General features: G+C 45.3%; 11 non-coding genes across 11 annotated transcripts in view; 4 read left to right on the top strand and 7 right to left on the bottom strand.

The window, feature by feature from the left end:
- LOC131442744 (U2 spliceosomal RNA) overlaps positions 1-31 on the top strand; it is a 193-nt gene extending 162 nt beyond the window's left edge. Inside the window, exon 1 of the small nuclear RNA XR_009233307.1 lies at positions 1-31. This exon is cut by the window's left edge and continues 162 nt beyond it. This is a non-coding gene — a small nuclear RNA (U2 spliceosomal RNA).
- Positions 32-155: 124 nt separating this feature from the next.
- Positions 156-274, bottom strand: LOC131441396 (5S ribosomal RNA). Its single transcript, XR_009232062.1, has one exon. It is a non-coding gene; the product is annotated as a 5S ribosomal RNA (ribosomal RNA).
- Positions 275-570: 296 nt separating this feature from the next.
- Positions 571-689, bottom strand: LOC131477834 (5S ribosomal RNA). The gene has a single exon (XR_009244154.1). It is a non-coding gene; the product is annotated as a 5S ribosomal RNA (ribosomal RNA).
- Positions 690-985: 296 nt separating this feature from the next.
- On the bottom strand, positions 986-1,104 carry LOC131442912 (5S ribosomal RNA). The gene has a single exon (XR_009233454.1). It is a non-coding gene; the product is annotated as a 5S ribosomal RNA (ribosomal RNA).
- Positions 1,105-1,400: 296 nt separating this feature from the next.
- LOC131477663 (5S ribosomal RNA) lies at positions 1,401-1,519 on the bottom strand. Its single transcript, XR_009243988.1, has one exon. It is a non-coding gene; the product is annotated as a 5S ribosomal RNA (ribosomal RNA).
- Positions 1,520-1,807: 288 nt separating this feature from the next.
- On the bottom strand, positions 1,808-1,926 carry LOC131477054 (5S ribosomal RNA). The gene has a single exon (XR_009243409.1). It is a non-coding gene; the product is annotated as a 5S ribosomal RNA (ribosomal RNA).
- A 308-nt stretch (positions 1,927-2,234) lies between these two features.
- LOC131442593 (U2 spliceosomal RNA) lies at positions 2,235-2,427 on the top strand. Its single transcript, XR_009233163.1, has one exon. It is a non-coding gene; the product is annotated as a U2 spliceosomal RNA (small nuclear RNA).
- Positions 2,428-2,551: 124 nt separating this feature from the next.
- On the bottom strand, positions 2,552-2,670 carry LOC131477665 (5S ribosomal RNA). Its single transcript, XR_009243990.1, has one exon. It is a non-coding gene; the product is annotated as a 5S ribosomal RNA (ribosomal RNA).
- A 6,274-nt stretch (positions 2,671-8,944) lies between these two features.
- On the top strand, positions 8,945-9,137 carry LOC131442437 (U2 spliceosomal RNA). The gene has a single exon (XR_009233011.1). It is a non-coding gene; the product is annotated as a U2 spliceosomal RNA (small nuclear RNA).
- Positions 9,138-9,261: 124 nt separating this feature from the next.
- LOC131477020 (5S ribosomal RNA) lies at positions 9,262-9,380 on the bottom strand. Its single transcript, XR_009243375.1, has one exon. It is a non-coding gene; the product is annotated as a 5S ribosomal RNA (ribosomal RNA).
- A 308-nt stretch (positions 9,381-9,688) lies between these two features.
- On the top strand, positions 9,689-9,881 carry LOC131442291 (U2 spliceosomal RNA). The gene has a single exon (XR_009232867.1). It is a non-coding gene; the product is annotated as a U2 spliceosomal RNA (small nuclear RNA).
- Positions 9,882-12,500: the final 2,619 nt, after the last annotated feature.

Raw genomic sequence — 12,500 nt, 5'->3', positions numbered from 1 at the left:
TTGCAGTGCCACCAGGAACGGTGCACCATTCTCTTTTTTCTGTGAAAACCAAAGCAAGGCTGGAACTAGAAGGGCGTTAACGTGTGCCTGTGCCTGTGCCCGTGCGTCAACGTAATTGCAAGCCCATGTTTCTTGTAAGGAAGCAGCAGTGTAAAAGCTTACAGCACCTGGTATTGCCAGGCGGTCTCCCATCCAAGTACTAACCAGGCCCGACCCTGCTTAGCTTCCGAGATCAGACGAGATCGGGCGTGCTCAGGGTGGTGTGGCCTTAAGCCGACAGGCTGGGGACACAGACTCCTTTTACAGACTAGGCAAGGCCCCCAGCTCGTGGAGGAGCTCAAAAGTCAGCCTTTCGTACACACTGCACTTGAGCCTTTATCTCCACTACCTGCTACACTATATTCCAGTATTAGGAAGCTACACCGAGATGGGTCAGCTGCTGCCCATCTCCAAGCTTCTCACGTGCTTGCAGAGCGACATCCAAGGCTGAAACAAGAAGGACGTTAACGTGTGCCCGTGCGTCAACGTAATTGCAAGCCCATGTTTCTTGTAAGGAAGCAGCAGTGTAAAAGCTTACAGCACCTGGTATTCCCAGGCGGTCTCCCATCCAAGTACTAACCAGGCCCGACCCTGCTTAGCTTCCGAGATCTGACGAGATCGGGCCTGCTCAGGGTGGTATGGCCGTAAGCCGATGGGCTGGGGACACAGACTCCTTTTATAGACTAGGCAAGGCCCCCTGCTTGTGGAGGAGCTCAAAAGTCAGCCTTTCGAACACACTGCACTTGAGCCTTTATCTCCACTACCTGCTACACTCTATTCCAGTATTAGGAAGCTACACCGAGATGGGTAAGCTGCTCCCCACCTCCAAGCTTCTCACATGCTTGCAGAGCGACATCCAAGGCTGAAACTAGAAGGACGTTAACGTGTGCCCGTGCGTCAACGTAATTGCAAGCCCATGTTTCTTGTAAGGAAGCAGCAGTGTAAAAGCTTACAGCACCTGGTATTCCCAGGCGGTCACCCATCCAAGTACTAACCAGGCCCGACCCTGCTTAGCTTCCGAGATCAGACGAGATCGGGCGTGCTCAGGGTGGTATGGCCGTAAGCCCAGGCGCCGGGGACACAGACTCCTTCTATAGACTAGGCAAGGCCCCCTGCTCGTGGAGGAGCTCAAAAGTCAGCCTTTCGAACACACTGCACTTGAGCCTTTATCTCCACTACCTGCTACACTCTATTCCAGTATTAGGAAGCTACACCGAGATGGGTAAGCTGCTCCCCATCTCCAAGCTTCTCACATGCTTGCAGTGCGACATCCAAGGCTGAAACTAGAAGGACGTTAACGTGTGCCCGTGCGTCAACGTAATTGCAAGCCCATGTTTCTTGTAAGGAAGCAGCAGTGTAAAAGCTTACAGCACCTGGTATTCCCAGGCGGTCACCCATCCAAGTACTAACCAGGCCCGACCCTGCTTAGCTTCCAAGATCAGACGAGATCGGGCGTGCTCAAGGTGGTATGGCCGTAAGCCGACGGGCTGGGGACACAGACTCCTTTTATAGACTAGGCAAGGCCCCCTGCTCGTGGAGGAGCTCAAAAGTCGGCCTTTCGAACACACTGCACTTGAGCCTTTATCTCCACTACCTGCTACACTCTATTCCAGTATTAGGAAGCTACACCGAGATGGGTAAGCTGCTCCCCATCTCCAAGCTTCTCACATGCTTGCAGAGCGACATCCAAGGCTGAAACTAGAAGGACGTTAACGTGTGTCAACGTAATTGCAAGCCCATGTTTCTTGTAAGGAAGCAGCAGTGTAAAAGCTTACAGCACCTGGTATTCCCAGGCGGTCTCCCATCCAAGTACTAACCAGGCCCGACCCTGCTTAGCTTCCGAGATCAAACGAGATCGGGCGTGCTCAGGGTGGTATGGCCGTAAGCCGACGGGCTGGGGACACAGACTCCTTTTATAGACTAGGCAAGGCCCCCTGCTCGTGGAGGAGCTCAAAAGTCAGCCTTTCGAACGTTCAAGAGTTTAAGTTGTTTTTGGTGGGCTTTGCTGTATGGCTGCGCCCTTTGAGTGTGTCAAATGTCAAGCAGCTGTCCGTCAAGGCTCAGAGGTGCACTTAGATCACCTTGGGGCGGAGGTGATCAGCAGCAGCCTTTGTTATGCGCACTTAAAAAACATGGCACCACAACAAGTAACTTGTGCGCCAAGATCTTGAGTTGGCCCCAGACACTTGTGGGCCATCGCTTCTCGGCCTTTTGGCTAAGATCAAGTGTAGTATCTGTTCTTATCAGTTTAATATCTGAAATGTCCTCTATATGGGGATTAAATATTAAATGCATTTTTGAGCATTGGGAGGTGAAAACTGGGGCTTGCTCTCTTCACTCCTTGCATTGACCTGGCATTGCAGTTCCACCAGGAACGGTGCACCATTCTCTTTTTTCTGTGAAAACCAAAGCAAGGCTGGAACTAGAAGGACGTTTCCGTGTGCCTGTGCCCGTGCCCGTGCGTCAACGTAATTGCAAGCCCATGTTTCTTGTAAGGAAGCAGCAGTGTAAAAGCTTACAGCACCTGGTATTCCCAGGCGGTCTCCCATCCAAGTACTAACCAGGCCCGACCCTGCTTAGCTTCCGAGATCAGACGAGATCGGGCGTGCTCAGGTTGGTATGGCCGTAAGCCGACGGGCTGGGGACACAGACTCCTTTTATAGACTAGGCAAGGCCCCCTGCTCGTGGAGGAGCTCAAAAGTCAGCCTTTCGAACACACTGCACTTGAGCCTTTATCTCCACTACCTGCTACACTATATTCCAGTATTAGGAAGCTACACCGAGATGGGTAAGCTGCTCCCCATCTCCAAGCTTCTCACATGCTTGCAGTGCGACATCCAACGCTGAAACTAGAAGGACGTTAACGTGTGCGTCAACGTAATTGCAAGCCCATGTTTCTTGTAAGGAAGCAGCAGTGTAAAAGCTTACAGCACCTGGTATTCCCAGGTGGTCTCCCATCCAAGTACTAACCAGGCCCGACCCTGCTTAGCTTCCGAGATCAGACGAGATCGGGCTTGCTTTTTTTTTTTTTTTTTTTTATTATCAAAAATACTTTCATTAACAAAAATGAACAACATTTTTAAACCCTAGCCAATAGGACATTATACTCAATAAGACTTGAGGAAACAGGGTTTACAGCAAAAACATCAAAGAGAATACTTGATTGGAAACAAATGGAAATGATTGAATAAGCAAAAAAGAGGAGATGAGAAAAAAAAACAACCATCTCTACAAAATAAACAGTATTATTGATGACGATATCCTTGAGAGATGAAAACACGGCAATGTACTCCCCAGAACATTTAGAAATGAAACACCAGTTCTTCCCTCTGATCCAGCTCGTATAAGGAGTTGTTGGTGAGAAAAGTTTCCTGGAATGTTGCCTTGTAGGCATCCTTGAGCAGTCTGAGATGACTTTTGACCATGCTTGTGAAGAAGAGCCATCTGTTTATTTGTACATCCTCATAGAGTGCGTAGTTCCTGGCAATGAAGATGGTGTGTCGGGCTATGGATAGTAGAATGTTAATCAGGGTTGTGTTTATACCTTCTTTCTTGTGTGAGAGTCCAAAAAGCCAAGTCCACTCCCAGTCTGTAATGTCTTTGCTGCTGAGCTTGCAGTGGTCGGTGAGGAGGTTCTGGACCCGGGTGTTGAAGACCTCGCAGATGGGACAGGTGAGAAAGATATGTTCAAGTGTTTCGTCATTTTTATTACAGACAGTACAAACCCTCTCATAGATAGCACTGTTCATTTGGTGCAGAATGATGCCCGAGAAAATTCTTCGGTGTCTGATTTTGAAATCGGTGTTGTTGGCGAAAGGATGAGCATAGGGGCTATTTATGTTTTTCCACATGGTGGAAACATTAATTGACGGGAAGTGTTCTTTCCAATGAGTTTCTGATGTCGGTTTTTGTACTATGTTTGCCAACAAAGTGTTGTACCAATACTTGGAAGTTAATTGATTAATGCTTTTCGCATCGGGCTGAGCACTTTGACGAAAATCAAGGGAATCATTCTGCCTACTACCACTGGTCTTGTAAAAAGCCTGTTTTAGATGGTCAGCAATTCCAGTTTCAATTTTCTGACATGTGAATTCAGCAAACCGTTTGCAATAAATGTTTTTGGCTCTGAGCCGATTCAAGATTTCTTCCACTACTATTTCGCCTTGATTGTTTGTGAAGTCTCCTAATGTGTATAAACCCGCTTGCGGCATTGACCCGCCCGAGATGGGCCTGCCCAGATATGTGATGTCTGGGTTGTGGAAAACGGGGAGCTGCAGCAGCTGGTGTTTGTTTTGTACTATAGTTACCAGGTGGGGTCTGGCCAACTCCCATGCCTCAAAGATCTCTTGTGTGAACTGTGAGATGTGTGTAGCTTGTGATTTTAGTGGGATCTGACAGAGATTGTAAATGCCACTGTTTCCACATGTTTTAATGGTGTCAAGCAGTTGATGTTTCCAAAAAAGGTCAGTTTTATCGTCCAACAGCTTTTTGATGATTTTGATTCTGAATGAGTGTTTCTTTGTATTTATGTCAATTAGCCTAAGCCCACCGTTTATGTATGTATCGATTGTTGTTCTGTGTTTTATCATGTTGCGGCGGCTTCCCCACAGAAAAGTGGATATCACCTGATTTATTTCTGCATGAGTTTGTTTTGGGAGATCATAGACTTGTAGCACATGATTCACTTTGGAGAGTATCAGGGAGTTGAGCATGACCACCCTACCCTTCAGGGTCAGCTTCCGCATTTTCCACAACCCCAAGGTGTTGTTCATTTTATTTAGCACCTCTTTCCAGGTGTTATCTCTGGCGGCCTTTTGATCCTGGCCAATATGCACTCCTAAGACCCTTACACTGGCCTTTTCCTCTATGAACGCCCGTCTGCCTGGTGACCTTGCCCCATTGCCACAGTACATTATAGTTGATTTGTTTTCATTGATTTTGGCACAGGAGGCTGAGCAGTAAATATGTACAAGATTCAAAGCTAGTTTTAGACTTTTTTCATCTTTGACCATGATGTTTGTGTCATCGGCATAGGCAATCATTTTGCAGGAAGTGCCATTATCTGCCAGTATGCCCTGAATGTTAATGTTCTGATTTATTAATAGAGCTAGGGGCTCGGCCACCAGGCTGTAGAGCAGAGAGGAGAGGGGACATCCCTGCCTAATTGATCTTTGAATTGCTATTTTTGGGGTTTGGAGACCATTTACTTTTATGCGACTGTGTGCATTATTGTAAAGAGATTGAATTTTTTTAATGAAATTGTGACCAAAACCGAATTGTGTTAAAACAGCCCATAAAAAGTTGTGTTCAACTCTATCGAACGCCTTTTCAAAATCTACTCCTAGATAGATGCCACCAGTTTGTGACATCTGATAGATAGTTTCTTTTATGGATAAAATGGAATCTGAAATATCTCGTCCGGGAATGCTATATGCCTGTGACTGATGCACTATGTTTGGGATAATTTCTTTGAGTCTGTTTGCTAGAACCTTTGGGAAAATTTTGTAGTCAGTATTCAGAAGGCTTATGGGTCTGTAGTTGTTAATGATAGTTCTGTCTCCTCGGTTTTTGTATGCCAAAGTAATTAAACCAAGTGTAAGGGTCTCAGGAGCTTCACCTTTCTTCTCAACTTCCTCAAAAATTCGAAATAAAATTGGTGTTAAACTTTCTTTGAAAAATAGATAAAATTCAGTTGTTAAACCATCTACGCCTGGACTCTTGTTTTTTGTAAGCCCTTGATGGCTGCTTCAATCTCTGCCATGCTAATAAGCTGATCACACCATATTCTGTCCTCCGTTGAGATTTGGTTCTGAATGACCTTCACCACACTTGTAATTGTGTTTTGATTTATATTTTGATTTGTATATAGCTGCTGGAAGAATCTTGTATTGTGGATATTATTTTGTCAGTTTGTATGATCATGTTGCCCTTGCTGTCTTTCAGCTCTTTTATGAATGCTTTATTTTGTTTTCGCTTTTCTAAGCCGGGGAAAAAAGCTGAACATTTTTCCCCCTCCACAAAATTTTGCACTCTGCTTCTAATTATTGCCCCCATGCATTCCTTCTTTTTGGAGAGCGCTAACTTGTCTCTTAAATAAATATAATTTGTCAGGTCTCCGTTAGGTTCATTGGCTATTTTTTGGAGTTCGTGTTCTAATTTTACTCTTAGCTCTTTTTCATTTTTTTTCTCCAGCCAGCTCTTATGTTTGCTATAATTTATACATGCTTTTTTAATTCGTTCTTTCACTCTTTCCCACCAACTAAATAAGTCTTCAACCCAATTCATTTCGTTTGCCACATTGCGAATAAGACGGTTCACTTTGTCAATGAACTGTTGATCTTTTAGTAAGCTGTTGTTAAAACACCATACCCCACCATTTGTTTGTGCTGTTGATGGAAATAATGACAATTTTATCAGGGAGTGATTGCTCCATGTGTTGAGGACATATTCTATTGAGTTCACATTTTGTACAATAGAGCTTGCCACCAACGCATAATCAATACGGGATTGTTTGAGAGTATTTTGTACCACCTGATGTCTGGAGAACTGAGTTTTATTTGGATTCATAATTCGCCATAAGTTGACCAGGTCGTATTGTTTTATGATTTCGAACAAGGATCGCCTGCTCACATCATCTTTAAAGAGATTATTGCTAGATATGTCAAATTTGGTGAGGGGAACATTGAAGTCCCCAGTGATGATGGAGTTGTTGTTTACCCATTTCTTTAGCTCTTTGAAAAACACCTTTCTCTCACTCTCAGTGTTAGGAGCATATATATTGATGATTCTGATATAAATATTATTTTTCCATGAATCGACTATCAATAATCTACCTCGTGAGCATTTATATATTTCTATTACCTTATCAAAGACATTGTTTTTGATCAGCGTTGCCACCCCACACATTGCTCGATCTGCATTTGAGAAAAATACATCCCCTTCCCATAACCCTCTTATCATGGTCCCAGGAGATGAGGACCATTTTGTTTCTTGTAGCAGCAAGATGTCACATTTGGTGGTATTGATGACTTTGTGTCGTTTTTCTCTGCTGCAGAGCCCACGGGCATGCAGTGAGAGAAGCAGGGCCATGAGAAGGGTGAGCTGTAATATTGTGGCGTTAAACATCGCACTAATTTTTTTCCATTTTGCTTTTTTCTATTTGTTTTACCGGATTTGTCTGCATTTTGTCGTTTTCTTGCCAGGGACACTAACGAGAGGTCCATCTCCAAATCAGAGTCAGCACTTGGTGAAGGAGAAATTGTTGGCTCTTTTTCAGGGTGGGGAGGACTGAGTGGCGCAGATTCTGCGGTTGGGGTGCTCCTCGTGCCCCTGGCTTGGAGCTCATCAGCTCCAGCTACTTTTTTTTCTTTCTCTGGTTGAGCCTTGTGATTCTGAGGTTCCCACATTAGTGGTTGTTTTTTCCACACTGGGCAGCTGGGCCGGGGGCCCTTTCTCTGCACCCCGCTCTGTGTGTACCTCCGCAGGCGCCATCTCTGCCTCCTCCTCCCCTGCACTGTCCTCAGTGCTTCCCTCGGTCTGCTCCTTCTCCAAATCCGACTCTGCTATGCTCTCCGGTTCACTTTCATTACAAATACAATACAAATTTTCCATATTGTTATGGCACAGCTCACACCTTTTCATAGCTTTATGGCACTCTCTTGCATAGTGCCCCTGGACTCCACATTTGTGGCAACAAAACTCAGGACACTCTCTAAGAATGTGTCCAGGCTGTAGGCACATACGACACACTTTCACTTGGCGATCATGTAACACTCTGAAATATTCAGGACCAGTGGCAGTATTGAATCTAGCAGAGTAAGGCAGGGATTGTACTGTCTGATTAAATTTGACTTTCACATACCTTGTCCCATCTGCGATGTTAGTGCCGGGCCACATTCTTCTTTTGATTGGAGAGATTGCAGAAACTCCCCAGCCATGCAGCTTGTCGAGTATTTCCTGGTCTGAGATATACGCGGGCAGAGTGAGAAAGGAGGCCACCAGCTCATCATTGTTTAGTTCTTTTGCCATAACTATGGTTGTGCCGATTTTGAATCCATCCAGCAATCTGCTTTTCCCAACAGCGTTTGTCATTGTTATTTCATATTTGTCCATTCCAATGCAGCGGCAGGCAATTAAACCTCCACACAGTCCACGCACACATTTCAATAATTCCATTATTGTGACTTTTTCTGCTCCCGTCAATTCTATTTGCAAAGTCAGCTCCTTCTCATACTTCCTTTGAGTTCCATCATTCTTTTCTCTGTCTCCATTCTCCGTGTTCTTTATCTCTTTTGCCATGATTCTTTGCTTGGTGAGGTCGTTGTTCTGAGGTCCATCCATGATGAGAAAAAAAAAGTCCAACAAAAGACGCCCCCGCACAGTGTGGAAAACACTGTCGGGGGGGAAAACCAGTCCTTTAAATGAACAAAACCAATAAACTGAAGTAGCACAAGACGAGAAAAGGGAAAAGAAGTGCAGATAGGAGGAGAAAAAGGGGGAGAAAACAGGCTGAGGAAAGGAGCCGTGTGCTCGAAATGTTTGTAGCATACACTTCCTGGTTCGCTAGTGGGCGTGCTCAGGGTGGTATGGCCGTAAGCCGAGGGGCTGGGGACACAGACTCCTTTTATAGACTAGGCAAGGCCCCCTGCTCGTGGAGGAGCTCAAAGGTCAGCCTTTCGAACGTTCAAGAGTTTAAGTTGTTTTTGGTGGGCTTTGCTGTATGGCCGCGCCCTTTGAGTGTGTCAAATGTCAAGCAGCTGTCCGTCAAGGCTCAGAGGTGCACTTAGATCACCTTGGGGCGGAGGTGATCAGCAGCAGCCTTTGTTATGCGCACTTAAAAAACATGGCACCACAACAAGTAACTTGTGTGCCAAGATCTTGAGTTGGCCCCAGACACTTGTGGGCCATCGCTTCTCAGCCTTTTGGCTAAGATCAAGTGTAGTATCTGTTCTTATCAGTTTAATATCTGATATGTCCTCTATATGGGGATTAAATATTAAATGCATTTTTGAGCATTGGGAGGTGAAAACTGGGGCTTGCTCTCTTCACTCCTTGCATTGACCTGGCATTGCAGTGCCACCAGGAACGGTGCACCATTGTCTTTTTTCTGTGAAAACCAAAGCAAGGCTGGAACTAGAAGGACGTTAACGTGTGCCTGTGCCCGTGCCCGTGCGTCAACGTCATTGCAAGCCCATGTTTCTTGTAAGGAAGCAGCCGTGTAAAAGCTTACAGCACCTGGTATTCCCAGGCGGTCTCCCATCCAAGTACTAACCAGGCCCGACCCTGCTTAGCTTCCGAGATCAGACGAGATCGGGCGTGCTCAGGGTGGTATGGCCGTAAGCCGAGGGGCTGGGGACACAGACTCCTTTTATAGACTAGGCAAGGCCCCCTGCTCGTGGAGGAGCTCAAAGGTCAGCCTTTCGAACGTTCAAGAGTTTAAGTTGTTTTTGGTGGGCTTTGCTGTATGGCCGCGCCCTTTGAGTGTGTCAAATGTCAAGCAGCTGTCCGTCAAGGCTCAGAGGTGCACTTAGATCACCTTGGGGCGGAGGTGATCAGCAGCAGCCTTTGTTATGCGCACTTAAAAAACATGGCACCACAACAAGTAACTTGTGTGCCAAGATCTTGAGTTGGCCCCAGACACTTGTGGGCCATCGCTTCTCGGCCTTTTGGCTAAGATCAAGTGTAGTATCTGTTCTTATCAGTTTAATATCTGATATGTCCTCTATATGGGGATTAAATATTAAATGCATTTTTGAGCATTGGGAGGTGAAAACTGGGGCTTGCTCTCTTCACTCCTTGCATTGACCTGGCATTGCAGTGCCACCAGGAACGGTGCACCATTGTCTTTTTTCTGTGAAAACCAAAGCAAGGCTGGAACTAGAAGGACGTTAACGTGTGCCTGTGCCCGTGCCCGTGCGTCAACGTCATTGCAAGCCCATGTTTCTTGTAAGTAGTGATGGTGAGATGAAGCCTCATGAGGCATTGAACCACTTGAGCCAATTGGTTCGAGAAAGGGTTCATCTCTCGAAGCTTCATGTGCACACGAAACCACCTACTGGCCAAGTGTATAATCACAGGCAGCTGTTTCTGAACCACATAATGTGTGATGCATTGATTTTTATGTCTGTTAGAAATAACTATGAATTACAAAAAACGAAATGTATGACCAAATAATTTCTGTACATATGTGCTTAATAAATTTCTTGAATGTATTCTGTGTGTGTGTGTAAATCTTCCCAAAATGTTAATATCATAATATGGCAGGTTGTGCAATGTTTTTTTGAAAATGGCATGGGCGTAATCAGGCAGAGGACAGTGAAAGTGCTTGTGGAACTAGGAAAAGGGCACAGATTCTGCTTGTGTAACGTGGACAGTGATGTATAGGACAGGGGAAATGTCAATCATTTTTATTCAGAAACAGTAATTTTTCAACAGTTGTTGGTTTTAAACGATTTCTTTTCTTTGACACAACCTCTCCGGCCTTCGAGAATACCCTTTCACATGGCACAGAAGATGCCGGCGTGCACAAAAAGGCAAGTGCAAGTTTGTATAAGTTTGGGTAGAGCAGTTTTTGCCTCTCCCAGTACTCCAGAGGGTTTTCCAGTCTTCCTATATTTGGCTCAGAAAGGTACCGCTGGACCTCCACAGTGGCATCTGCAGTGACATTCTGAGACCTCCTTGCCTCCATGACGCTGGTGTCTAAATGATGCCACAGTTTGCTACCTAAGAGGAAACCACAAATCATGTTAGTAAGTGTTGTCATAGGAATAACTGATGTCAAAATAATATAATAGATTGCCTCCAGTGACATCATGAGAGGTAGAAGCCTGGGGGATTTCCTCTCTTCTTTGTTGTGCCCTTACAATGGTAGCACACTCTGAGGTCAGTCGCTTTATAGCTTCGGTGGCTTTAGTTTGACTGAAAAATCCAATCACTTTAAATCGGGGGTCCAGGAGTGTAGCAAGGGACATGATGCTCATCGACTGCAAAATATAAAGTTTCTCCCGTAGTTGCCTGACGAGCTGGTCTCCCATTTCCAATGCCACTGCAGGTGCCGGCTTTGCTACTTCCTCCTGAAGGTTTTGCTCCAGCATTTTCATAAGGGGGACTACTTTGGAGGCAGACACATTTTCCTCGGCTGACAGCTCTACAGTGGCATCATAAAAGGGAGACAGCAAAGAAAGGCACCCTCCAATAGTGTTGAACTCATCTGAAGTGATCATGGGCGTGTCATGATGTAGCCCAGCTAACGCTGCTCCGACTGGCTCCCGTAGCTCCACCAAACGTTGCAGCATCAAGTATGTGCTGTTCCATCTGGTCTCCACTTCTTGCATGAGCTTCATTTTCGCCATCCCCAGATGAAGCTGCACTTGTGTAAGCTTCTCCTTTAAAGATACAGACAGACAGACAGACAGACGACTTTATTGATGAGTAAAAATACAGATGAGTAGGCCATTAAATCACTGCAGCAGGAACACAGACAAACTTAGTGTTAACATAAATTGGAATAAAGGGAATGACCATACCTTAGCAGTGGTGCTGCTTCTAAAGAAGCCAACCAGCTTCCTTGCTTTGGCCCGGATGCCAGAGAGCACAGGGTTCTGGTCAAGTGCCTTCTTCACTATCAGATTCAGTGTGTGTGCAATGCAAATATGGTGCCGAAGCTTCAGCTCTCTCACACATGCAACCATATTGGGAGCACCATCAGTGACCATACATGTCACCTTATTAGTGATTCCCCATTCCTCCATCAGGGAGGCTTTCACACGAGCTATATTTTCAGCAGTGTGTGATTGGGGGAATGCCTGCACTCCCAACAGCACTGAGCTGAGCCTGGTTTTCTCACCCACAAAATGGCACGTTACAGCCAGGTAGGCATCCATGTTGATGGATGTCCACATGTCAGAAGTAAGGCTAACAGCAGCCACCTTTTCAACTGTAGCCTTAGCCTTCTCCTTTGCCGACTCGTACTTGGCCTCCACCATGGCCTTCAGAGCCTGAAGGAAAACAAATACAATGCTGAATTTGTTTGAATTGTGAGACATACAATAAAGTAATCATTTGTTTCATTCATGCACCCATACATACCTGCCTTGTAGGGAGAACATAATTGGGATCCATTTTGGACACAAATGCCCTGAATCCAACATCTTCCACAATACTGAAGGGCTGTGTGTCCTTCACTATCATGGAGACAAGGGCTTCATCCAGCTCCTGTTTTCTGGTGGCTGTTTAAAAGACAGTAAATACAGTGTTACTTGTCTTTATGTGCACAATAAACAAAAGTAAACATGGAAAATGTGTGATAGTGTGTTTACAATATTGTTATGACTTACCTTGGCTAGATGAAGCTCTAGTTTCCTCCTTATTCTCATGCAAGGCACGGTAATGCCTTAGCATGGATGAGGTGTTGTTATTATACCCCAACTCCTTGGAACACAATAAACACCTCACCTTTGAAT

This window comes from Solea solea, chromosome 16 (assembly GCF_958295425.1).
Source record: "Solea solea chromosome 16, fSolSol10.1, whole genome shotgun sequence".
Taxonomy (NCBI): domain Eukaryota; kingdom Metazoa; phylum Chordata; class Actinopteri; order Pleuronectiformes; family Soleidae; genus Solea; species Solea solea.
The sequence above is the reverse complement of the archived record's forward strand: the minus strand, read 5'-3'. Positions and strand labels throughout refer to the sequence as shown.